Below are 7,772 nucleotides of genomic sequence, written 5' to 3'. Positions count from 1 at the left end.
GGATTCTACCATGGTCAATCTCCAACTGGTTCAGTGTGGATAATAGACAAATATTGGCACTTGAACCGTTATCCACCAGCGCCCGAGTAACTGCCGAATCTTCACATTTGACCGTTAAGTAGAGAGCTTTATTATGTTCTGTTCCCTCCACTGGCAGATCATCATCAGAGAACGTTACCCTGTTTACCTCAAAAATGTTGGCAATCGTTTCAAGGTGGTTACTGAAATTTCATTGGGGCATGAGCTTCATTCAGTATCTTCATCAGGGCCCGGTGATGCTCGTCTGAATGGATCAACAGCGATAACAACGAGATCTGGGCCGGTGTTTTCTTCAATTGTTCGACAACGGAGTAATCCTGCACTTTCAGCTTTTTCAAGAATTCCTCTGCCTCTTCTTCTGACACAGGTTTCTTTGTTACTGCTGGGTTGGACCTCCTCAACTCTACTGGAGTAAAACACCGTCCCGATCGAGTCAGTACCTGCACCTCACAACTATCCTCCTCCACTTGCTTTCCCTTGTATATTACCACTGCCTTTTCATACTTCCAAGGCACGTCCTTGCTATCAATCACTGGCAATTGGACTACCGACTTTATGATGACTGGTTCCCTGCAGACCCATTTTACAACAGCTACGGGTGCAGATGATGCTCCCGGCACTACCAATTTGGCTGGCTCCGGTTTCTTTGTTGCGGTGGATAGATTCTTCCCTAATATCACCACTGGCTTGACATCTTCCCCCTTCAACTGTACCCCTGCTTCCCTACCGGTCAATTTTTCTTTCGGAGTGGCACGGATTATCATCACTGTCTGTGAGGGTTTCTTTGGCTCCCCTCCTTTGTGCACCAGCTCGATCATGTGAGCTTCGTGGTGCACTAGCAGTGGGTTCTGGTTGATGTTGGGTGCCTCCGGCGTCTGGACCTCGATCTTGTTGGCGACAATAAGATCTTGCACGCTTCAACCTCTAACATTTTTCGGTATCATACCTTAGCATCCCTGAGCATTACTCACAGCTTACCGATTGGTCCAAATTTTGGGGTGGGGGGTTTGGCTACCTAGGCTCGACAGGACTCAACAAACCTAACTGCCTCAACTTGTGGAACAAGGCGGTATAGGTTTCCCCCAACTCAGTAAAGGCTTTCTGTCTCTGTCGCCTTTCATTTTTAGAAGCTTGATTTCCTCGAAAGCCTACCCCTGGAGGGTTTCTGTAGGCCCTTGGTGGAGGATAGGCATTTTGGGGTGGAGGGTACGTGTTCTGTGGAGGTGCATATGCATTTTGGGGAGCCGGCGCGCGCCATTGCGGGCGAACCGGAGGCTGAGTGTATGTTTGGGCTTGGTGCACGGAGAAGTGTGGTTCTTGAGGTGGATAGTAGTGTTATGGCGGGCTGTATGGATAATTTAGATTGTGGGGTCTGGGTTGGTTGTAGTATGGTTTGCCGGACCTGGACCAACTGCCTGCCTCAACCGTGGCAACTTCTTCTTTCTTCTTTCTCCCCAGCGCGCCTCCTGTGCCACTCCGAATAGCCTGTGTTGTTGCCTTAAGCGCTGAGTAATTCAGGATTTTATCGGACCTCAGTCCCTCCTCTATCATAACCCCTAACTTTACTACTTCATTGAAGGATTTTCCAACTGTCGTCACCAAGTGACCAAAGTAAGTTGGATCCAGCGTTTGCAGGAAGTAGTCCACCATTTCCCCCTCTCTCATGGGAGGATCAACCCTGGCTGCCTGTTCTCTCCAGCGGAAACCAAACTCACGAAAGCTTTCCCCAGGCTTCTTTCCGGTCCTCAGTAATGTGAGACGGCCAGGGACTATCTTGAGATTGTATTGAAAGTGACCTGCGAAATCCTGCGCTAGATCATCCCAAGTGTACCATCTGCTGGGATCTTGTCTGGTATACCATTCCAATGCCGATCCACTTAAACTTTGACCAAAATAAGCTATCAGTAGCTCATCTTTGCCGCCTGCTCCTCTCATTTTGCTGCAAAAGCCCCGTAAATGTGCCATAGGATCATCGTGCCTTTCGTATAAGTCAAACTTGGGCATCTTGAACCCTGCCGGGAGTTGGACGTCCGGGAAAGGGGCATAGATCCTTGTAGGCCACACTGACCTGGTTGCCCAATCCGTGCATGCTCCTGAAGGATTGCTCCAGGATTTTGAACTTCCTCATTACCTCATCCTGTTCTGGAACCTTAGCCGGCTTTTCAATCTCCGCCGGGACCTCCAAGTGTGGATTATAGGTATGGGGTTCTGGTGCATTGAATGTGGGTTCAGGGGGATAGTATTGCGCATTGTGAGCCTGAAACAATGGCTCACTAGTTGATCTTTGCAGCGTGGCTGGTGTGGGTCCCATAAAAGTGGGAACATTTGGTGGTGGGAGATATTGATGGGGTGGTGGAGCTTGGGAATCATAGGGGCTTCTCCCCTGATAATAGTGGTGATTCGGGAAGCTTGTTGAGGGGCCAGGGTGAGGATGTTCCGGCATATGCCCTAGTGTAAGAGTAACGGGTGGTTCAGGGCTCTTTTGTATTTTAGCCAAGGCTAACTGCATCGCGTTCATTTCCAATCTGATCCTCTCTATGTTCTCCATTGCCTCTTTCAGCAACTGGCTTACTGACCTTTCTTCCTCGACACTGTTTTCTGAAGTAGTCATGATTATTGGTATAGGTCCTTTGGATCTGGTTTGATAATGATGTGATGCCAGAACGCTTTAACAACTAATTGGTCTGGTATTTGGAAAACAGCAAACTTGTTCGTGTTAGAGTTTAACAGATCTGGTAATTGCACATTGGGGATGCAATGTTCCTAAGCAGTTAACCATTTCTAACATGTTTTTGCTTCAACCACATGCGTCATCCCGGCTTGCTTTATTTGTGCCTTTAAAGTGTTTTGGGAACCCTACGCTTTCCTCTCTATTATTCTTTTCTTCTTTCTTTTCTTCTTTTTTTTCTTTTTATTTTTTTCTTCTTTTTAGTGGTGGTCGAATCTTATGTGGATTGCCTACGTATCACGTCCCCGCATGAATCAGACCGGGTGTAGTTCTGCCACAAAGTAAAGACACAAAATTCTTTTGGAATCATTCAATTCATAACCAAAATTTGCAATTACAAACTACTTATTTTAAACAAAGAACAGCAAAATACGGATTCCAAAATTCTTAACCTGACTCGATGAAAAACAACATATGGGAATATATCGGACCCATAAAGTCAACAAACAAAACTCGAACTTGGGATACATTAAAGATTTCAACTTAGGCGCTCGCGAGGCATCGTTCGGCCTTTCTGCGGACTTTAGTGTAAGACCCTTCTGCAAGCTCTTCAACTCATTCATGATCCGGTGGAAGTAGACCATGATGGAGGCAAGAAGGGTATCACGAGGTATTTGCTCACATGCTAGGCATCTCATGTAGATGTAGTGCCCAATCTCATCAATCTTTCCTCGGATGTTGTCCCTTTCAACGAACAGTTGCTCTATTCGCCAGTTCTTTAGTCCCAGTATTTGAGCATTGTCGGTGAGTTGATCCTGAAACCTCTCCATTCGTTCTTCCATTCTGGCCATTAAATCATAACAGCGCCTTCTGTTTGTCCGGGCATCTCGGGCTTGTTTAAGGACCCGCTCCTGAAGAGTGGAGTTTGTTTTTCTTAATAGTCCAATGCTTATTCAGAATCCCTTATGACTTGTTGTAGATGCTTTCTCCGTGCCATTGTACCTTTTGCCCATCTGACCCGCATTCTTGCTATGCGAGCCTCGGATCTCTCCAAGTCCTCTCGGCTTTTGTTGACTTGATTTCTCAACTCTGCTATCAACCTTTCATCGGAGCGACGTTTCTATCGGTCGTTGTTACTCTTACTGACTTTGCGAATTCGGGCTTTCAGTGCCTGGTTTTCTTTGGTTAATTTATTCTTTTCACCCTGCTCCGAGGTGACTTGCACGCTGTTCTCAAATATAAGCCTTTTAACTTGTCGCTTCAGCTTCCCGATTTCAGCCCGGTAGCCTTCTTCTCTCGCTAACCAGCCTTACTGTTCCTGTGAATCATCTGTAAATTGTTGGACGTGAGCTCTTTTAGCAGGTCTCTGACGAATCTGGAACCTTCTCCCGAACCAAAGATCGTACTTTAGGTCTACCTCACCCTTAGCCAGTTCTCAAACCATAGTCTTGGGCTCAAGGAATCTACATTCGTGCTACAATTTTCTAATTTTTCCTTCGGGGAATACGACTCCTGGGCTCAGCTCAATGGTGTGCTTGCTTAGATCCTCATCAGTGGGAATTACCTGAAATCTTCCTAGCTGGCGCAATACCCGATGATGAGCATATGGTTGGATGCTGTGAATTCCCATCAAAAGAATATGACATTCCCCGGCCGCCATGTGTATTACCTCAGTATCAGGCAACCAACAAAATGCCCATTCGATTTGGTCGGCTGTTGTTGACCTCAATCCTGCAAGCCATGCTTCGACACCTTCGGGGAATGCAACGCCTGTCATCCATTTCTCAAAACCGTTGATACAGTTTTTTTCGGTCAACTCGTGATTCATGTATCCCACTCGGTGACAGAGGTGTTCTTGCATCCACAGCTGGAGTAACAGATTGCATCCCTGGAAGAAATTGCCTCCTTCTCGACATATAGTTAAAGCTCGGTAGATTTCGAACAAAACCAAAGGGACCACGGTACTATTAGTTTTTTTTATTGCAACATCAGCCATCCCTACAAGGCCTATCTCTATTTTCTTATCTTTGCGGGGACAAACCACGATTCCCAGGAATGCTGTTATGAATGGCAAAGTACGTCTCGCCTCCCACTTGTTCCTGTTCCCAGCATGAGTTAGTCCGAGGTTTAGCTCTTCAAAACCCTGAGGAGTACCATACCGTTGATATAAGAATTAGAGAGCGCAACATCCTCTCAACAAATCATCATTTTGCACCTTCCGACTAATGTTTAGCAAATCCAAAAACCCGTGCGGAGATACCGGTCTTGGTGAAAGCAAATATTGTCCCCTTAATTTCCCATTCAATCCCGCATATCCGGCGAGTTCCTCTAGTGTAGGTGAAAGTTCAAAGTCAACAAAACAGAATACATTGCGGGTTGGGTCCCAGAACGGTATTAGAGCCTCGAGGATATCTGTCCTCGGCTTGATATTCAACAGATTGACAAAACCTCCCAAAATTCTTCCCACTATCTCTTTACTATCGTCTTTCAGATCATTCCACCACATGTGGAGTTGTAGAGGGACCTCGCTAAAGACTGAGAACGGTTCATTGTGATTTGTGCTCATCCTGCACATTTATTAAGGTGATTAAAGAAGGAAAAACTTTTATTCGACTCAAAACAACACTATCTATATTCCATTTTTAATTTTTGAAGATGAAGGACTCGGTTTTCAGATACGGCCTTTCAGCACTTCGGGGATGAAGATTTTAAGGCTGTGTAGGTCTACCGGTCAAAAAATCACAAAAGTGGTCGTTTGTGCAAATTCAGCCTTCCGGCGTCCCTTTCGGGAATACTCGGCTATTTATGGCAAAACAACCTGACTCGATTTATTTTTCTGATGAAATTAACATTTGACATATTTCGGTTATTTTAGCAAAAGGGGAGGTTGGACCCGATTAGGGCTGCCTACGTATCTCACATCCGGTAAGAATCAAACCGGCGTAGTTCTCCCGATAAACTAACTAATTTTTGAAAACAAACATATTTTTCCCTTTTTCTTTTATAGCAAAAGAAACTATTTCTCCTTTCCATTTTTTTTGAAAACAAAGCAAACTAAAATAAAGGAATATTTCCTACACACTTTCTGTTTTTTGGGTAAACTAACAATTTTTTTTTTAAAATAAACTTTTTTTTTTCAAAATTTTGGCAGAGTTCTGATAGTACTTGGACACTGGTTTTTTCTAAATTAATCATCCAACTTTCCACTTGCTATTTTTCTCTTTTTCTCAATTTTTTTCCCCAAAATTTTCTAACATTCCCTTAGATTCAGAAGCCGGTCAACATGCGAGTTCGAAACAAATAAATGCACAGAGCGTAAGTAGGATGCATCAGGATGGTCGTTTCTATTTTATGTTGCTATTCCTAGATGGACCAACCCCTGTGTTGAGTCCCCTAAGTAAAAAATGCACATGATGCAGATAAACGTTCCTACTAGGGATCCGGTATGAAGTTGAGTTATTCTAGGTTCAGAACCTGGGTGTTTGTTTTAGACCTGGCTTACCCGAGCGGACAGCTCGAGCCGAGGGGAGGGGCAGCGTACCGGGGATACAGAAGCTCAACCCGGCTTTGCAACTTATCCGAACCTCGTTCTAAAAATGGGATTGACTCTAAACAGAAAAGAAGTCACACGAAGTGCACCCTTCTTCATGATTTAGAAGACTCAGAGAGGAGATGAGTTTCGGTACAGTTTATATACAGTTCACGAAATATCAAAGCGGTAAAAGCAGTCAACTAGCATATTAAGCATCGATCATGTAACAAAGCAGATAAAGCTCAACATAACAATTTATTCTGAGCTCGATTTCTAACCCTGAACCAGAGGTTCTGGGTTACATCCCAAGCAGAGTCGCCAGAGCTGTCATACCTCCTTTTTCCGCCCCCACGGGGGCGTAAGAGAGTTTTTCCAATTAAAGGACAATCGAAACAGGAATTATTATTTGAGATTCAGAGTCGCCACTTGGGAGATTTATGGTGTCCCAAGTCACCAGTTGAATCGTGAATCAAGGAAATGAATGACTCTGTTTAACAGTCCGCGAACCAGAAATCTGGATAAGGAATTCTGTTAACCCGGGAGAAGGTATTAGGCATTCCCGAGTTCCGTGGTTTTAGCACGGTCGCTCAACTGTCATATTTAGCTTATTTATCTGATTTTTTACATGTTGTAGCTTATATGCCGACTTTAACTTTTAACCGCTTTTATTCAATTTATTAAAGAAAATTGAACGTCGTCTGAGACATGTCTTTTGATTGCGCCGCATGAAATGAACCCGCAATCCTGAACACATTTGATTCGATGTTTTGGGATTTGGATTTGGGTTGCATGAAATGCACACCCGAATTTAAGAAGGTGAGATTATTAAATACGCGCCTAAAGTGCCTATCACCTTCTTATTTTGGGGACGACCGTGAAGTTTTGCTAAACGGCTCCTCCCGAAGTCTGAATAGTTAAAATGTACATTTATTGAGAGCCCTGCAGTTTATGATTTATTTTGGAGAGGCGCAGCTCATTTGTCTTTTAAGGGTATCCTAAAGCGACTACGTTTTCTATTTCGTTCGTCTCTAGAATAAAAGAAGAAAAATACCTAATTTATTTACATGTTTGCGAGTTGTTATAAAAAAATTCGAACCTAAATAATCGACACCGAAGATAGACGGGAACATGAGGCAACACAGTGTGGGCCCAGGCCCAGCATACCGGGCGCAGAACTGGACCTGGGCCCTTTCGTTTTTACGTCCGGCCTGCTACTTAATTTTACCCTTTTGGTTTTCACAATAAGGCGGAAATGGAATCAACAACTACAAAACTCCTTTTATGACTCTAAATAAACATGCTAACTAAAACAGTTTAAACTACTTGACTAATTAGCCTAAAGCCTTTATACGTATTTGAAACGTGCTTTGCAAAGAAGTAAAATGACATAACAGAATGCTACCATTACATTATTGGTTCTTGTAGAATAACATGCAAGGCATTCTATCCAATATTGCTGCTCGATACTCAATTGTACATAGCCAAGCTACTACATGCTTCTAACAAATGAAACTAACTACCCTTTTTGCACAA

Source organism: Nicotiana sylvestris, chromosome 2, assembly GCF_000393655.2.
Source record: "Nicotiana sylvestris chromosome 2, ASM39365v2, whole genome shotgun sequence".
NCBI lineage: Eukaryota > Viridiplantae > Streptophyta > Magnoliopsida > Solanales > Solanaceae > Nicotiana > Nicotiana sylvestris.
Note: the sequence above shows the minus strand (reverse complement) of the source record.